The sequence below is a fragment of the Mirounga angustirostris genome, unplaced genomic scaffold (genome assembly GCF_029215605.1).
Source record: "Mirounga angustirostris isolate CCGP_5_RB_7025 unplaced genomic scaffold, mMirAng1.0.hap1 SCAF_11, whole genome shotgun sequence".
NCBI classification, from domain to species: Eukaryota; Metazoa; Chordata; class Mammalia; order Carnivora; family Phocidae; genus Mirounga; species Mirounga angustirostris.
The window spans coordinates 59,607,253-59,627,469 of record NW_026991719.1 but is presented as its reverse complement, the minus strand read 5'-3'; the positions used below and the strand labels follow the sequence as shown (position 1 = coordinate 59,627,469).

Sequence of the window (20,217 nt, the reverse complement as noted above, 5' to 3'; positions counted from 1 at the left end):
GTGTCTGTTAGCCATTTGTATGTCTTCTTCAGAGAAGTGTCTTTTCATATCTTCTGCCCACTTTTTGACTTGATTAACTGTTTTTTGGGTGTTGAGTTTGAGAACTTGGATACCAGCCCTTTATCTGTAGTGTCATTTGCAAATATCTTCTCCCATTCTGTGGGTGGCCTCTTTGTTTTGTTGACTGTTTCCTTAACTTTTTGAGGAACCTCCATACTGTTGTCCAGAGTGGCTGCACCAGTTTGCATTCCCACCAGTAGTGTAAGAGGGTTCCCCTTTCTCCGCACCCTCACCAACATCTGTTGTTTCTTGAGTTTTTAATTTTAGCCATGCTGACTGGTGGGAGGTGGTATCTTATGGTGGTTTTGATTTGTATTTCCCTGATGATGAGTGATGTTGAGCATTTTTTCATGTGTCTGTTGGCCATCTGTATGTCTTCTTTGGAGATTTGAAAGTTTTCTGCCTGTTTCTTGACTGTTTTTTGTTTGTTTTATTTTTTGGGTGTTGAGTTTGGTAAGTTCTTTATAGATTTTGGATACTAGTCTTTTATCTGACAAGACATTTGCAAATATCTTCTCCCATTCCGTAGGTAGCCTTTTAGTAATAAAGGTAATTTTTAAAGTTTTTTTACTGCCATCAGTTCTTGGGTTTGCCACAGTCTTTCTCCCAGGACCAGCATTCCTAATGGTGATGCTCCATTTACCCACTCTGATTTCTTTTCCATGTGTACTCTGGATCAAAATCATAACTTCTATAGAGTGCTAGAGTGATGAAAGTTCTCATCACTTGAATACATAAGGAAAGGTAAAGGAATAGGGGAATATAGCGTAGGGTAGGAAAGAAGTTGGACTGAGCAGACTTGCAGATAGCTAACTAAATTAGAACTGTCATTTCTGTGGGGAACTCAGTGGTGAGGAAGCAGAATTTGCAGATAGAATGAAAAAACCTTATTTCTCTGGAAGAAAAATAAATGGAAGAGGAATGTTAAAGGTAGGATGGGTTTTGAAGGCCTCACTTTTTAATATACAAAAAACAATTAGATCTCCCCAGACTTAGAATAAATCCCATCCCCTTTCCCTTTCAGAATTTTTTTAACAGTCAATGATTCTAAAAATATCCCTGGAATGCCATCTATGTTTTGAGAATAGAGGAAGAGATGTGGAATCCATTTATGATGGTGAGCTACTGTGCCCTCCCATTCCCATGGGACATTTGGTGATAATGCTGGAGGTTAAGAAACTGCTCTTTTATGACTGCAGATAGACTCATCTTCATAGTGTGGTTTTATTCCCTCACTCCAATTAGATTCCATTGGATTTTGTGCAGGAGGGTGTTAGCCATGTAATTCTCAGAGTAATTAGAATTGTATATATAAATGCACATAATAAAAATGAGGCACCTGAAGTCCAGAGAACATGACTTGCTCAATGTCACAATATAAACATAGCTGAGGTGAACCCAGATCTAAGATCGCTTGATGTCTAAATTAGTCCTTTTCTCACTATATATTCCATATAGCCTCTCTTATGAGAGAGGAAACATTTTTATGAGAAGAGTTTGGATTATGAATAGCTTATAGTTGGGAATCGCTCTCCCTAATTATAACTAACCTTCAGCAGAGTACTTCATGTCATTATGTTCATGGAGAAAGTCTTACAGATTACCCAAAGGCTGGATTATAGTAATTGTACAGCATTCTTGGGAATCATTGCCTGAGTTTACATTTTGCTTTTGCAACATACTATGTCATTAAATCTCTGCTTTTGTTTCCTCATTAATAATATTGAGATGATGACAGTACCTATCTCATAGAATGTCAGTTTTAAATTTGGAAATGCATGTAAGTACAACAGTGTCATGTAGTAAGCAAACAAATGCTAGATATAATAATAATTTAACTATATGGTTGAAGTGGGTATGACCACTTTTTGATAATTCACCCAGACTCATTATAAGTGAATTCTTATTGGGATTGGGGGTTGAAAGACATAGCAAGGATTTTCCAAAGAATGGGCCAAAAAGCCTTCGAGAAACCACAGTTTGCCCATGATCTTACAGCTATTTTTATGCACATGGTCATCTTGGGCCTGTAAGGAAGAACTTGCCATTTTTACTGTGTGTAAAAACATTGTTCCAAGGGGACAGATACTATTCAAGTAAGAGAATTGTGAAAAATATGTGTCTATAAAGGACAGGATTTGGAACTCGGAGTTTTTTTTATATCTCTTCACGCATGATTCACATTTTACCTCAACTTAAAGCAGATGCAGGAGACTGCCTAGCAAATCTTGTTATAGACCAACTGGAAAAGAAATGCAGTGACCTTCAAATTGCTATGAGAATGAGGCACCTCTAGTTAAGATGAATCTTCCAATCTTAGAATAGGATTGAACCTGGAGTTGAAAGTCAAGGGGTCATGAAGGAACTCTTTTTGGCATTGATACAAATTTCTAGCCCCGAAGACATGGGCAAAAATGGATGATTAAAGAATCCCTAGAAAATGATTATAAATGTTGATCTTCCAGACACTAGAGAATCCTTCAAATGATGCCTCCTGCCTTGCTGAGTGGGGGTGGTGGTTGTTCAAATTTGGTGTCTAAAACAAAGCAGTCTGAACAGCTTGGAGAAAGACAAAAGTGTTCTGTCCATCCCCATTCCTCTGATCCCAGCCCATACCTCCTCTTGCTCAGAGGTAGGGTCTGAAGCAGGCAATATTTTTCTTCTATTACTACTAGGCAGCTGAAACTATCAAATTCCCTTTCTCCCCTCCACTTCCTCATTGTGACCTCCCTTTTTGTATCCATTTTTTACTTATATCACTACAAAACAGGACAAAAAGTGGCTGGGTGTAGGCAAGAATTGAACTGAGAACAGTCTGAAAAAACCCTTACTTGGACCTGTTCATGGTGAGAATCCAGTCATTGTGCTAGAGTACTCGCAGGTGCTACTGCCTGAAGAACTGGAGGCCTTCTCTGGCTTAATAACCAACCAATGGTATTCGGTATGTGGACATAAGAGAGTAGTTGAAACCGAGTCTGCAGGGAGGTAGTAAGACCATGAGAGAGGTAGTTGTCAGAGTACCTTGGATGAAACCATTTTATTATCCCAAATCCATCTTCTCACTGTCACCCCTTTCTTGCTTGAATAATCATTGGAAAGAAAAGGCTTGGCTAGGGTGTCTGGGTGGCTCAGTTGGTTAAGCGACTGCCTTCGGCTCAGTTCATGATCCTGGAGTCCCGGGATTGAGTCCCGCATCGAGCTCCCTGCCCAGCAGGGAGTCTGCTTCTCCCTCTGACTCTCCCCCCTCTCATGCTATCATTCTCTCTCTTTCAATAAATAAATAAAAATCTTTAAAAAATAGGGCTTAGCTGGGAATTAAGTTATTCTTGAACTCCAAGATGTGGTGAAAGATATAGACGTGGTTTTAGCTATCTTGTCTTTACTAAGCTATTGCCTTCAAAGGAAAGAGAATAAAGAATATAGCTGCCACCGACTAATATTGGCTCAACCACATTCTGAAGGAGGGGACCTTCTTTAAAAGCTACTACCTATTTCTTGATGCAGCAACTAACATTATTTTGGGGTTAGAACCCAAAAGCCCCCATTAGGACAAGGGCTCTGGCTGTGGGCACCTAAGGGTTGAGAAACAGGACATGAGATAAGGGACTTAATTGAACTATTGCCAAATAGAAATTACCACTGATTATGATAGATGGCAAGTTGGCTTTGGAGAAAACTCAGATTAATAGCAAATCCTGCCATTTTCAGCAAAAGAGAATGCTGGAATTCTACAACATTCACAGAAAATAGCTCTAGTAACAGCAGCCCCATTAGGCACTACGTTGATAACCAGTACCCAAAGATACAATAGTTATAACATTAGCTACTCTGGAAAGACTAAGAAAAAGCCAAAGCAAAGCCCTAACCATGACTTCCCTTCCATATCTAATCTGGAATCAGAAGTACCTTTATTTCTTCCCTTCTATTTCTTGTCCTTTCCCTACATTGCTAAGGAGAGTGCAATGGCCAGAAGACAGTCTGGATGATCTACAAACAGCCCCAAGATTAAGCAGTGAATAAATACACCATGTGGAAAATAAGCAATAGAATAGTCAGTATCATGATTATGCTTTCAGTCAATATCATGATTATGCTAAGTCAGGCACTTGTCCCATTTTATGCCTTTTGGGGGGGAGTGCAGTATTTTTTTTTAAATTTTATTTTATTATGTTATGTTAGTCACCATACATCATTAGTTTTTGATGTGGTGATCCACGATTCATTGTTTTCGTATAACACCCAGTACTCTATGCAGTACTTGCCCTCCTTAATACTCATCACTGGGCTAACCCATCCGCCCACCGCCCTTCCCTCTAAAACCCTCAGTTTGTTTCTCAGAGTCCATACTCTCTCATGGTTCATCTCTCCCTCCGATTTCCCCCTTCATTTTTCACTTCCTTCTCCTAACTTCCTCCATGCTATTCCTTATGTTCCACAAGTAAGTGAAACCATATGATAATTGACTTTCTCTGCTTGACTTCTTTCACTTAGCATAATCTCCTCCAGTCCCATCCATGTTGATGTAAAAGTTGGGTATTCATCTTTTCTGATGGCTGACTAATATTCCATTGTATATATGAACCACATCTTCTTTATCCATTCATCTGTTGAAGGGCATCTCAGCTCTTTCCACAGTTTGGCTATTGCGGGCCTTGCTGTTATGAACATTGGGGTGCATATGGCCCTTCTTTTCACTACATCTGTGGCTTTGGGGTAAATACCCAGGAGTGCAATTGCTGGGTCATAGGGTAGCTCTATATTTAATTTTGTGAAGCACCTCCACACTGTTTTCCAAAGTGGCTATACCAACTTGCATTCCCACCAACAGTGTAAGAGGGTTCCCCTTTCTCCGCAACCTCTCCAACATTTGTTGTTTCTTGCCTTGTCCATTTTTGCCATTCTAACTGGTGTAAGGTGGTATCTCAGTGTGGTTTTGATTTGAATTTCCCTGATGGCTAATGATGATGAACATTTTTTCATCTGTCTGTTAGCCATTTGTATGTCATCTTTAGAGAAGTGTCTGTTCATGTCTTCTGCCCATTTTTTGACTTGATTACTTATTTTTTGGGTGTTGAGTTTGAGAAGTTCTTTATAGATCTTGGATACCAGCCCTTTATCTATAATGTCATTTGCAAATATCTTCTCCCATTCTGTGGGCTGCCTCTTTGTTTTGTTGACTGTTTCCTTTGCTGTGAAGAAGCTTTTTATCTTGGTGAAGTCCCAAAAGTTCATTTTTGCTTTTGTTTCACTAGCTTTTGGAGATGTATCTTGAAAGAAGCTGCTGTGGCCGATGTCAAAGAGATTATTGCCTATGTTGTCTTCTAGGATTTTGATGGATTCCTGACTCACATTGAGGTCTTTCATCCATTTTGAGTTTATCTTTGTGTACAGTGTTAGAGAATGGTCGAGTTTCATTCTCTCCAATTTTCCCAAAACCATTTATTGAAGAGACTGTCTTTTTTCCATTGTATATTTTTTCCTGCTTTGTCAAAGATTATTTGACCATAGAGTTGAGGGTCCGTTGGTCTATATGTCTGTTTTTGTGCCAGTGCCATGCTGTCTTGGTGATCACTGCTTTGTAATATAGCTTGAAATCGGGCAATGTGATGCCCCCAACTTTGTTTTTCTTTTTCAACATTTCCTTGGTGATTCAGGGTCTTTTCTGATTCCATACAAATTTTAGGATTGTTTGTTCCAGCACTTTGAAAAATGTCATTGGAATTTTGGTCAGGGTGGTGTTGAAGGTATAGGTTGCTCTGGGTAGCATAGACATTTTAACAATGTTTCTTTTTCTGATCCATGAGCATGGAATGTTTTTCCATCTTTTTGTGTCTTCTCCAATTTCTTTCATGAGTGTTCTGTAGTTCCTAGAGTATAGATCCTTTACCTCTTTGGTGAGGTTTATTCAGAGGTAGCTTAAGGTTTTTGGTGCTATTGTAAATGGAATCGTTTCTCTAATTTCTCTTTCTAGAGTTGCATTGTTAGTGTATAAGAAAGCAGCTGATTTCTGTGCATTGATTTTGTATCCTGCCACTTTACTGAATTGCTGTATGAGTTCTAGTAATTTGTGGGTGGAGTCTTTTGGGTTTTCCACATAAAGTATCAGGTCATCCACAAAAAGAGAGAGTTTGACTTCTTTGCCAATTTGAATACCTTTTATTTATTTTTGTTGTCTGATTGCTGTTGCTAGGACTTCTAGTACTATGTTGAACAACATTGGCAAGAGTGGGCATCCTTCACGTGTTCCTGATCTTAAGGGAAAGGCTCTCAGCTTTTCCCCATTGAGAATGATATTCACTGTGGGTTTTTCATAGATGGATTTTATGAACTTGAGGATGTTCCCTCTATCCCTATACTCTGAAATGTTTTAATCAGGAAAGGATGCTGTATTTTGTCAAATGTTTTTTCTGCATCAATTGAGAGGACCATATGGTTCTTCTCTCTTCTCTTATTAATGTGTTCTATCACATTAATTGATTTGTGAATGTTGAGCCACCCTTGCATCCCGGGGATAAATCCCACTTGGTCGTGGTAGATGATCCTTTTAATGCATTGTTGGATCCTAATAGGTAGGATTTTGTTGAGGATTTTGGAATCTATATTCATCAGGGATATCAGTCTGAAATTTTCCTTTTTGATGGGGTCTTTGCCTGGTTTGGGGATTAAGGTAATGCTGGCCTCATAGAGTGAGTCTGGAAGCTTTCCTTCTGTTTCTATTTTTTGAAACAGCTTCAGGAGAAGAGGTATGATTTCTCCTTTGAATGTTTGGTAGAATTCCCCAGGGAATCCATCAGGCCCTGGACTCTTGTTTTTTGGGAGGTTGTTGATCACTGCTTCAATCTTGTTACTGGTTATTGGCCTATTCATGTTGTCAGTTTCTTCCTGTTTCAGTCTTGGCAGCTTATAGGTTTCCAGGAAGGCATCCATTTCATCCAGATTGCTCAGTTTATTGGCATATAGTTGTTGATAATAATTTCTAGTAATTGTTTCTATTTCCTTGGTATTAGAAGGATACTAACACCAACAACTTGGTGTTAGTCATGATCGCTCCACTTTCATTCATAATTTTATTAATTTGGATCCTTTCTCTTTTCTTTTGGATAAGCCTGGCCAGTGGTTTATCAATCTTATTAATTCTTTCAAAGAACCAACTTCTAGTTTCATTGATCTGATCTACTGTGTTTCTGGTTTCTAGTTCATTGATCTCTGCTCTAATCTTAATTATTTCTCTTCTAACTTGTGGATTAGGCATCATTTATCGCTTTTTCTCTAGTTCTTTAAGGTGCAGAGTTAGTTGGTGAATTTGGGATTTTTCTATTTTTTTTTTTTTAAGATTTTATTTATTTATTTGACAGAGAGAGACACAGCGAGAGAGGGAACACAAGCAGGGGGGAGTGGGAGAGGGAGAAGCAGGCTCCCCACCGAGCAGGGAGCCCGATGCGGGACTCGATCCAGGGACTCCAGGATCATGACCTGAGCCGAAGGCAGTCGCTTAACCAACTGAGCCACCCAGGCGCCCGGGATTTTTCTATTTTTTTGAGTGAGGCTTGGATAGCTATGTATTTCCCTCTTAGGACCGACTGCCTTTGCAGTGTCCCATAGGTTTTGGACTGATGTGTTTTCGTTCTCATTGGTATCCATGAATTTTTAAGCTCTTCTTTGATTTCTTGGTTGACCCAAACATTCTTGAGCAGAGTGGTCTTTAGCTTCCAAGTGTTTGAATTTCTTCCAAATTTTTTCTTGTGATTGAGTTACAGTTTTAAAGCATTATGGTCTGAGAATATGCAGGGTATAATCTCAATCTTATGGTATCGGTTGAGACCTGATATGTGACCTAGCATGTGGTCTATTCTGGAGAAAGTTCCATGTGCACTCAAGAAGAATGAGTGTTCTTTTGTTTCAGGGTGGAATGTTCTGTATATATCTATGAGGTCCATCTGGTCCAGTGTGTCATTCAAAGCTCTTGTTTCTTTGTTGATTTTCTGCTTAGATGATCTGTCTATTGATGAGAGTGGAGTATTGAGGTCTCCTACAATTAATTATTGTTATCAATATGACTCTTTATTTTGGTTAACAGTTGGCTTATGTAGGTGGCTACTCCCATGTTGGGGGTGTAGATATTTACAATTGTTAGATCTTCTTGTTGGATAGACCCTTTAAGCATGATATAGTGTCCTTCTATATCTCTAACTACAGTCTTACCTTAAAATCTAATTTGTTTGATATAAGAATTGCTACCGCAGCTTTCTTTTGAGATCCGTTGGCATGGAAGATGGATCTCCATCCCTTCACTTTCAGTCTGGATGTATCTTTAGGTTCAAAGTGAGTCTCTTGTAGGCAGCATATGGATGGGTCCTATATTTTGATCCAATCTGCAAACCTGTGCCATTTTATGGGAGTATTTAGGCCATTCACCTTGAGAGTGATTATTGAAAGATATGAATTTATTGTCATCATGTTGCCTATGAAGTCCTTGTTTCTATAGATTGTCTCTGTAAATTTCTGTTCCATATCACTCTTGGGGTCATTCTCCTTTTATAGAACCCCCCTTAATATTTCTTGCAGGACTGGCTTAGTGGTCACATATTCTTTCAGTTTCTGCCGTTCTTGGAAGCTCTGCATCTCTCCATCCATTCTAAATGACAGCCTTGCAGGATAAAGTATTCTTGGCTGCATGTTCTTCTCATTTACTACCCTGAATATATCTTGCCAGCCCTTTCTGGCTTGCCAGGTTTTTGTGGATAGGTCTGATGTTATTCTGATTTTCTTCCCTCTGTACATTTGGAATCTCTTCCCCCTAACTGCCCTTAAGATGGTTTCCTTGGTTCTAAGATTTGTGAGTTTTACTATTACATGCTGGGATGGTGGCCTGTTTTCCTTGATCTTGGGAGGGGTCCTCTCTGCCTCTAAGATATGAATGTTTGTTTCATTCCCCAGATTAGGGAAGTTCTCAGTTACAATTTGCTCAAATATATCTTCTAGTCCGCTCTCTTTCTCCACCCCCTCTGGGATTCCAATAATTCTGACATTGGAATGTTTCATGCTGTCACTTATTTCTCTGATTCTATTTTCACAGATTCTGATTTGTTTTTCCCTTGCCTCCTCTTTCCCCTTTTTATCTATTAAATTGTCTTCCAGGTCACTGATTCGTTCTTCTGCCTTACTTACCCTACCTGTTAGATTATCTAGATTAGATTGGATCTCATTGATAGCATTTTTAAGTTCTGCCAATTCAGCTTTCATTTCTGCCCTTAGAGACTCTATGTTGCTATTAATTGATTTCTCCATTCTAGCTATTGTCTTCACAATTGCTAGACTGAATTCCATCTCCAACATCTTGGTTATATCTGAATCCATTTGTAAATCTGTGGCATAAATCATAATCTCTGAGTCTTTCCTATTTTGGGGGTTCTTCCTTCTAGTCATTCTGTTGAGGGGTGTTTGAGGGAATGTATAGAGTCCAAATTATTGACCACAACCCAAGCAAGATGCACCTGTTTTATAGGGACCTTAGGGTTGCTGGCCTCTTGTTTTCCCAGGCTGTGTTCTGGGGGAGGGGCCTGTTGCACTGTTACTCAGGCAACCCTGTTTGGGCAGAATTGCCCTGGCCCCTATGGCAGGGGATGGGCTCAGTGAAAACTGGTATTTTGGGGCTTTTGTTCTCTGGTGGCTTTCCCCAGTGGTTTTTCTCATTTCTTCTAAGAGTCAGAGCAGAAGAGACTGTTTCTAACCCTCTGCTTCAGAGCAGAGAGATCGCAGTCTGTTTTTCAGTGAGCTCTCCAGGCCACACTATCTCTGTTTCTGTCTGTGCTGCTATAAACTGCTGCATCCTGGGTTGTGCATGCCTCTGCAATGTTCCTAGTCCTCGCTCCAGGTCAGAGCTTGTCTCTGCCCTTTGTGCTTCTGAAACAGCCAGCTGCCCCCAGCTCGCAGGCACACCCCCCCCTCCAGTTTCCATCTGGGGGGCTGCCCTAAAGTCCTTTCCCCACTGGTCTGCAAGTCTGTGCCCCATCCTCAGTGCAGGAAGCTACCGCTCACCAGCAGTGTAGGACCCCCATGGCCAGGCTCCCTCCTGCTGCCATTTAGCCTCCAATATCTGCTTGTGGAATCAGGGCTCCCCACTTCCTACCTCAAAACCAAACACCTGCGATATTCTGTTTGTAAAAATCCAGATCTATCTTCTTACATCTCAGGCTGATTTTGTGGGTGTTCAGAGTGGTCTGGTAGGTATCCAGCTCAATTCTTGGGACCAGTTGGAGTAGGGTCCCCTACTCCTCCCCATTTTATGCCATTCTTTTTTTTTTTATTTGAGAGATAGAGAGCACAAGTAGGCAGAGTGGCAGGCAGAGGGAGAGGGAGAAGCAGGCTCCCCTCCGAGTGGGGAGCCCAATGCGGGACTCATCCCAGGACCCTGGGATCATGACCTGAGCCAAAGGCAGATGCTTAACCAACTGAGCCACCCAGGTGCCCCCATTTTATGCCATTCTTAATTGAGTCAGAGACAATGCTCAGTTCCCTCTTTTGAATGCCAATCACTGAGCATTTTTTCCTCCATCAGGTTATTTTTTGATTGTTTTTTTTTTTTATCTGCCCATCTTTGGAATACGGCATGTTGGAGGAATGACCAGTCTTAGAGGAAATAAACCTATAAGGGAAGTTACAGAAGTGGCAGCAGGCTTTAGGATAGCAAGCCACAGAAGGACCCTGTTATCAAGCAAGGGCTCCCATATCCTAGGGGCCCAAAACATGTTAGTTTGGTGGGGAGGAGTGTGCACATTTATCTGATAGGCTGATTAACCAGATACCAGTGCCATTTAGTTGCCTCTATAACCCTGGCCTGTATTGTGACCCTTTCTCACCTTAGTGTTTATAGCTTTTACCTTGCCAAGTTCTGCCTGTCCATTTCTTAATATCTCTGGAACACCACAATCTCACTTTTATAGAGCTAGCATTGCATATAGGTAGAGCTATATAGTGCCTATGTGGTGTGACTTCCAAAGTATAAGAAGGCCTTATTTCTCAAACCTGTATTTCCCCTTCCTGGTAGCTGATGTCTGAAATCCCATTATTTAGAGATGAGTCATTGATTCTTTAATATGTGACAAAACGGACTATGTTTATTTCGTTTTTGTACCTGCACACAATCTAACAACAGTGCCTTGCCCATAGGTGATGCTCAACAAATATCTGTTGAATTTGACCTAAACTTCAGAACACGCTAGGAGAGAAAACATGATTTTCATTTCATACATAAGGCAAGATCAGCAAATATATCACAGTTTCTTTCTCCCAACCCATGGCAGATAGTATTAAACAATTTTGGCACTTACTCCTCCTACACTTAGTCCCTAGAGACTGCTAGTTGCCCACAAAAATACAATCTTCCTTTCTTGCTTGACATGTGGCTGTCCAGCTAGAGTATAATTCCCAGCCTCCTTTGCACTTATATGTAGGCAGATGATTGTTATAACCACTGAAATGTGAGTGGAAGTGATGTGTGCCATTTCTGGGCCTGGCTCTTGAGACTTAGCATATTATTACCTCTCCACTCTCTCATCTTTTCCCAGCACCTGCAACATAGACATAATAGATATCTACCTTCAACCATAAAGATGACAATCATTCCGTATGAGATGGAAGTACAATTACTTGGTAAGAAAGCAAGTCCCTGAATGACTAAGAAATAAAGCTGCCCCTCTGACCTGAATTTTCTACATTGGGAGTGTCATGTAGGAAAGAGAATATTTGTTTAAGTCATTGAATTGTGGATTTTCATCCTTACAGGAACCCACTCTTCTTCCCATAACTCAAAACAACTGGATACAGCCCCATAATCCTTTACATAGCATTTCAGGTAGTTGCTATTAATAATTTAGAGTTGGCATGCAACATAAAATTTACTTACCATCCTAGCACTAAAGGATAAAATTTTAAGAGCAGATCTATACAGAAGAATGAAACTCGACCATTATCTAACACCATACACAAAGATAAACTCAAAATGGATGAAAGACCTCAATGTGAGTCAGGAATCCATCAAAATCTTAGAGGAGAACATAGGCAGTAACCTCTTTGACATCAGCCACAGCAACTTCTTTCAAGATACATCTCCAAAGGCTAGTGAAACAAAAGCAAAAATGAACTTTTGGGACTTCATCAAGATAAAAAGCTTCTGGGGCGCCTGGGTGGCTCAGTTGGTTAAGTGACTGCCTTCGGCTCAGGTCATGATCCTGGAGTCCCTGGATCGAGTACCGCATCGGGCTCCCTGCTCAGCGGGGAGCCTGCTTCTCCCTCTCCCACTCCCCCCTGCTTGTGTTCCCTCTCTCGCTGTGTCTTTCTCTGTCAAATAAATAAATAAAATCTTTAAAAAAAAAAAAAGATAAAAAGCTTCTGCACAGCAAAGGAAACAGTCAACAAAACAAAGAGGCCACCCACAGAATGGGAGAAGATATTTGCAAATGACACTACAGATAAAGGGCTTGTATCCAAGATCTATAAAGAACTTCTCAGACTCAACATCCAAAAAACAAATAATCAAGTCAAAAAATGGGCGGAAGACATGAACAGATACTTCTCTGAAGAAGACATACAAATGGCTAACAGACAGATGAAAAAATGTTCATCATCATTAGCCATCAGGGAAATTGAAATCAAAACCACACTGAGATACCACCTTACACCAGTTAGAATGGCAAAAATGGACAAGGCAAGAAACAACAAATGTTGGAGAGGTTGCGGAGAAAGGGGAACCCTCTTACACTGTTGGTGGGAATGCAAGTTGGTATAGCCACTTTGGAAAACAGTGTGGAGGTGCTTCACAAAATTAAATATAGAGCTACCCTATGACCCAGCAATTGCACTCCTGGGTATTTACCCCAAAGCCACAGATGTAGTGAAAAGAAGGGCCATATGCACCCCAATGTTCATAGCAGAAATGTCCACAATATCCAAACTGTGGAAAGAGCTGAGATGCCCTTCAACAGATGAATGGATAAAGAAGATGTGGTTCATATGTACAATGGAATATTACTCAGCCATCAGAAAGGATGAATACCCAACTTTCACATCAACATGGATGGGACTGGAGGAGATTATGCTAAGTGAAATAAGTCAAGCAGAGAAAGTCAATTATCATATGGTTTCACTTATTTGTGGAGCATAAGGAATAGCATGGAGGACATTAAGAGAAAGAAGGGAAAAATGAAGGGGGGGAATCGGAGGGAGAGATGAACCAAGAGAGACTATGGACTCTGAGAAACAAACTGAGGGTTTTAGAGGGGAGGGGGTTGGGGGGATGGGTTAGCCCAATGATGGGTATTAAGAAGGGCACGTACTGCATGGAGCACTGGGTGTTATACAAAAACAATGAATCATGGATCACTACATCAAAAACTAGTGGTGTTCTCTTCTTCTTCTTCTTCTTTTTTTTACGTATAATGTATTATTTGTTTCAGAGGTACAGGTCTGTGATTCATCAGTCTTACACAATTCACAGCACTCACCATGGCACATACCCTCCCCAATGTCTATCACCCAGCCACCCCATCCCTCCCACCCCCCTCCACTCCAGCAAAAACAAAAACAAAACAAACAAAAAACTAATGATGTATTGTATGGTGACTAACATAACATAATAAAATAAAAAAAAGAGCAGATCATATTTTGAAGGAAGATGGTGAAGAAGCTGGAGAACAGAAGGCTTGTAGTCTCTGAGAGGACAGGAAAAGGGATGAACTGGGACAATATCAATTTTACCTTTAAAACTTTCTCTTAGGCCTTCTCTGGTTCACAGTATAAGTTGGAAAGGTGTGCTCAGAGAAATAAGGCCTTCAGTTGCAGACAAGTGGCCAGAGGGAAAAGAGAATGTCTCACCTGAAATAGATTCCTTTGATGGCAATGCTAAGGAGAAAGAACTTAGCAAATGGAAAAAAAAAAAACAACCAAAACCCAAAACCCAAACCCAAAAAGTATCATGTAGCCCCAACTCAGAAAGAAAGAATAGATATGTCTTGCAAGAAAGTCAAGTGAGTTCTAATATTTTGCCTTATTAATTTTTGAACAACATTGGAAAATAATAATTGGCATTGTTCATGCACTCCAGTGCCAGATCTACATAACCTGTGGGGAGACCTCATGGAAAGAAGATAATGGGCTTAAAATGAGTGGAGTATACTGTTTATTTTGTTTAGTCCCTTTGTGTTTGGTTTTCACAGCACTCCAGAGAGGATATTATCCAGGGTGACAATAATTTGAGGATCACTTTGTTCTGTGGTAAGGTTTATCTAGAAAACATTTGAAGCCATATCACCGTGTAACTGGTATCTATGAAAATGGAAAGTAGGAATTGTTAAACATTCTCAGGGCCAGGGGCTCCACTGGGAAGTGTGGATAAAGATGAATGTAAATTTTATACTTTATGTCCACAGATCTTTTCACTATTGGCAGTGATATTTAATACTAAAAGCATTAATCATGGTCACAGATAATCTTGGAAACTAAAAGTCAACATTGGGATGTGTTACAATTTATTTATTTATTTATTTTTTAAAGATTTTATTTATTTGCAAGAGAGAGAATGAGAGACAGAGAGCATGAGAGGGAGGAGGGTCAGAGGGAGAAGCAGACTCCCCGCCGAGCAGGGAGCCCGATGCGGGACTCGATCCCGGGACTCCAGGATCATGACCTGAGCCGAAGGCAGTCGCTTAACCAACTGAGCCACGCAGGCGCCCGGGATGTGTTATAATTTAAACAGTTTTAATACCCACTGTTTTGGATTGCTGACAGTCCCTAATGTAGATGCAAGCCATCAATCTAAAACAGTGGTTGGTCATCACAACCAGATTCTTAATTTATGTGATGTCTTCATACATCAAACCTCTCCAACCAGTGGCAGTGTCACCATATCCAAGGTCAGCTATTTCTTCTATGACTCCATTTACCTTTCCTTTTTTTCTTTCAAATTTTTTAAAACCAGTTTCTAAAGATCTTTATTTACAAATCAGTATAGTATTGTTGCATTTGAATGTCATATGTATGGTAAAACAGATTATGAAAAGTATCATATTCACAATGAAACTCTTATTTTATATAACTGAATCATCTGATATTGCTACCTCCAGCAGTAACTTAATGGACACAACTCTACCCTCTGAATGGACCACTTTTATGATTTTTCCTAGAAAGTTTTGAGTTTAGTTTCTTGCTGCTTCTTTCCATGATTCAAGGCTTAAGATAAAATCCTTGGAAACAAGCAATTATAACATGATCTCTCCAGGATTGAGGAGAGATAGGAGTGAGAAAAAGGGCATCTTGTCACTTTTTAAAGGTCCACAATTGCTATGCTTTGCAGGGAATGGGGGAGAGGAGTTCACAGTGGAGGAGGAAAGAATCAGTCCCAATGATCATATTAACATTTTATTTTTATTTATTTATTTATTTATTTTTTAAAGATTTTATTTATTTATTTGAGAGAGCGAGAATGAGAGACAGAGAGCATGAGAGGGAGGAGGGTCAGAGGGAGAAGCAGACTCCCCGCCGAGCAGGGAGCCCGATGCGGGACTTGATCCTGGGACTCCAGGATCATGACCTGAGCCGAAGGCAGTCGCTTAACCAACTGAGCCACCCAGGCGCCCCCATATTAACATTTTAAACTTGTCAATATCAAGAGTTAATTTCTAAAACACAAGTTTATAAACAGAAGCCATCCACCTAGCTGTTAACTGAAATGCATATGCAATGTAGTCAAAGGAATACTGTGCTTACAAAACCACATACCTCTTATTAGAGATGTCTAATTTTAAAATAATACATTCCCTTATTGGATATGCAAGTGAGCAATGGAGGAAGTGGTGCATTTGCAATACTAGCTGGTGCTAAGGATTTCAACACTTCCAGATGTGAGCTAGAGAACATTTTTAGGCACCAGAGGGGGTTTTTTTTCTCTAAGCCAAGATGTCTCCTTTTAAGTCACTTCTGAATTTTGTTTCAAGCTTATTTTGTGAAAATTCTAGTCTTGGTTGAAGATAGTCTCCAAAAGTTTCTTGAGTCACTCTCTGGACTCTCTGTTCTGTTTTCATGAATGATCACTGAATCCATGTATATATCCAGCTCAAGGGTTCTTTCTTGTAGAAGTGTAGTAGAGCTGTGAGTTTCAATGGTCTGATTATTCTTTTTAAATACAATAGACTTAAGAGAGCCCGGATGCTGGCAACTGAGGTCCATATTCACAATCTTATGGTGATTGCTAGCAACTATTAGTGCCTGACCTAGAAGGGGTATATTGCTCTTCAGCTGGCAGGAAGAAGTGAAGGCATAGAGAGTCTGGGAATAATACACCACATAAGTAGGTCTGCACTGGTTTGGCTTTCTATACTGTACCCCAGGCAACTTGAATCCATACTGCATTTTCCTCAGCATCTCTGAGGCTGACACACATTTTTTAATGCTCTCTGAAGAATTTTTTAAAATGAACTTTTGAATTGTTCCATATCAAAAAGGTTAATGTCTTCACCTGGTTCTTTACTAATCTGAAAAATATCCCAAGCTTTCTGGTGCCAATGAAATTAAGTATAAATGATGTCTAAAAGGGCTGCGTCATTGAGACTTGCACACTTCTCCTCCCAAAGCAGAACCAAGTCCTGAACAAAAGATTCCTTTCTCTGCTGGAAGTTTATGGTCTGCAGTTGATTTTCAGACAAAAAAATCTCGAGCTTTGAAGATCGTTATAATTTCAGTCATTGAGATTTTCTTATTTATTTATTTATTTTATTTCAAGTTTTTATTTAATTCTAGTTAGTTAACATATATGATAAAATTGGTTTCAGGTGTAGTATTTAGTGATTCATCACTTACATATAACACCCAATGCTCATCACAAGTGCCCTCCTTAACACCCATCACCCATTTAGCCTACCCCTGCCCGCCTCCCTCCATCAACTCTCGGTTTGTTCTCTATAGTTAAGAGTCTCTTATGGTTTACTTACCTCTCTCTTTTTTCCCCTTCCCCTATGTTCATCTATTTTAGTTCTTAATTTCCACATATGAGTGAAATAATATGGTCTTCTGGGAAGGGACTGCTGCCCTGGTTCTTAGGCCAACTTGCGCTAAGATGCACCTGCAAGGTGCAGGGGGGGCAGGCGTTGGTGTAAGTGGCTCCAGCTTCCATTGGGGGTGCTGTGTTGTTCACTGAAGTCTGTCAATGCTGTTGGGCATGGGGGAAATGGCGACGTCCCGCTCTCAAGTCGCTAGAGTGGGGAATTCACACCTGCCACTGTTCAGGAAACCCTCACAGAAGAGTGAACAATCTCCTTTCTTTTGTTCCCGGATTCCGTCAGATCCCTGCCTTTACCCTGGCTGTGTCTTAGCTGACTGCCTGCCAGGCGGCACAGTACGCCTGTGTTTTATCTCAGGCACACAGCAGTTTCAAAATTCCAAATTTTAGGGATCCTGTGAGCCGTGGACCCGCGCTGATTCTCTGGGGGAGGGTCTTCTCCTGCTGTGGCTGGTACCGGTTAGTTCTAGAGAAGCAGTTGCACTACCATGCTGGGGCTTGGAATTTATGGTAAAGTGCAACAAAAAGCTAGCACCAAGGTTTGCTGCCCTCAGCAGGTGTCTCTGTTCCTATGCTAATGACCAGGGCAGCACTTTAGTGTTCATCAGCTCTTTTGTCCCCTGAGAGGCTGTGCCACCTCTCCCAGGTGCACTCCAAGAAGGGGAAATTTCTCTCCCAATGTGACCCAGGGGATCCTCAAACCATGCTGTCCACTCCCAGGCCTCTGCCCTTCTTCCCCACAGGAGCACTGCTATGCCAGTCAGTCTCCACTTGGCGGTGGCACGGACTTCTAAAACCTCAGACTTTGAGCTCCCCTGCTTATAAAAACCCGATAATCAGCTGCTTTAGTTTTTCCAGTTAATTTTTTGGAGGATGTGTTTCTCTTGTGCAGTTCCCTGTGTGCTGCTTTTTCTCTGTTTCTCTCTCTCTCCAAGATCAGGGCTCCCTCCCCTCTGCAGCATCCAGGATTCTTTTCTACCCAGAATCATGTCTCCCCACATTCCATGATGTGGCTTCTTTACTCCCTCTAGTTCTGCAGTTTGTTCTCTCAGCATTTAGATTGATTTCTTGGGTGTTCAGAATGATTTGATATTTATCTAGCTGGGCTTGATGGACGAGACAAGCATAGGGTCCTCCTACTGCTCTGCTATCTTAACTCCTCCCCCAGTCACTGGGATTTTCAAGATGGTCCTCTTAAAAACTCAGCAACAGCTTCATTTCTTTGGCAGGTCCATCTTCGCCAGCAGTTTCTCCTCTCAGCAGTTGTTCCCCTTTCTTTTTTAAAAAATTGAAGTATAATTAACATACAGCATTATTAATTTTGGGCGTACAATTTAATGATTCAATAATTCTATACATTACTTAGTGCTCATCAAAGTAAGTGTTCGCTTAATCTCTTTTATCTATTTCACCCATCCCCTCACCTCCCTTCTGGCAACCACCAATTTGTTCTCTGTATTTAAGAGTCTGGTTCTTTCTTTTTTCAGTCTGTCTTTTTCTTTGTTCATTTGTTTTTAAATTCCACTTATGTGTGAAATCATATGATATTTGTCTTGCTCTGACTGATTTATTTCACATTATATTGTATACCTGAAGGTAGTATAACATTATGTTAATTATTATTGAGTTAAAAATATATACATTACTTTTTAAAATCACTTTTAGTTTCTTTTTTGAACTTTTACTTTATTGGATAATTCACTCTTTCATTATACATTTTTGTTAAATGTCATGTGGGTTTATCAGTGGGAAACAAAGAGGCAACATAAACACATGCTTTGTTCACTGCACATAAGCTAAGTATATGCTCAGTGACCAATCACCAAAAGACTGAAAACAAAATGTGATTTGTCATTAACCATAATGTACATCTGTTATTTGCATAATAATTTATGTACTGAAGAGCTAACAGTAAAGTTTGTACTTTATTCAATTACTGATAGTGTACCATGGTAAATGAAATTTGAACTCTGTGTTATTGGGGGACTGGTGTTATTTAACTAAAGTATGGTAACTGGAATCTATGCATTCTAGAACTGTGCAAAATGAGGACATTTTTACTATTTGCTTTGAATACTGATCACTTTAGTATTTTTACTATTTGCTTTGAATACTGATCATTTTAGTATGTATGTGGACATATATGTGAAATTGTCTTTTTTTAACAGTCAATTATAAGCTGGTAAGTTTTTTTTTTTAAATAGACCTTTTGTGGAGTATAATTAAATCTAGATTTCAATAGATGGCCTTATTTATATTGTACTAACTAACATATACTAGATATCTGTAGAGTAAGGTAAAAAAACGCTATCTTACTGTTTTAGGCATGCCAAGGCCAGTGTCTGCAAGGGAGAAGTCTGAGCTTTGTATATCCAGAATCTGTTACATGAAAACACCCACTGTTTTACAGCTCAGAGACCTACCATCAAGTTGTCCACAGTGTGGAATGAGGGAGAGGATGGACTAGGTTCATTGAGCCACAGACTTGGCACTGCTTAGCACAATAAGACTTCCAGCTGTCTTCAGTAAACCCACAATTAAAACAGTTGGATCAACCCCTTCAAATAAGCAATCAAAGCCCAAAAGAGCAGAAAGAGCTTGACTAGTGCATTTAGCAAATATTTATTGAATACTTACTAAATAATAGTAAGTGTTAAGTGCTGGTGAAAAAATCTCAACAGACATTGTCACTGACCAAAAGTAACTTAAAATCTATTGGAATAGACAGACAATATCAAGAAAACATAAACATACAATTATACATTGTGATAAGAATATTAAAGGGAAAGGGAAATTGGATGTAGTGTAAAAGAAGGGAGAGGGACATATTTACTTTAGAAAGGTGGCTAGAGAAGGAATCTGTGAAAAGATCACATTTAAAGCCAGACCTAAGGAGAAAGAAGTCAGCCACAAAAGGAATGGGTTGTACTTGTAATGCAATGTAAGTAAACTATTCTGGCTAGATAGAGGTCAACAAACTATAGCTCATGGGATGAATCTGACCTGCTGCATCTTTTTTTGTATGGCCGGCATCCAGAGAGTGGTTTGTATATTTTTTAATTATTAAAAGGAAAAAAATCCTGAAGAAAAAATATTTCATGTCATAT

General features: G+C 39.9%; 1 pseudogene; it reads right to left on the bottom strand.

Moving 5' to 3' along the window:
• Positions 1-15,840: 15,840 nt before the first annotated feature.
• LOC123855375 (centromere protein N-like) lies at positions 15,841-16,797 on the bottom strand (annotated as a pseudogene).
• Positions 16,798-20,217: the final 3,420 nt, after the last annotated feature.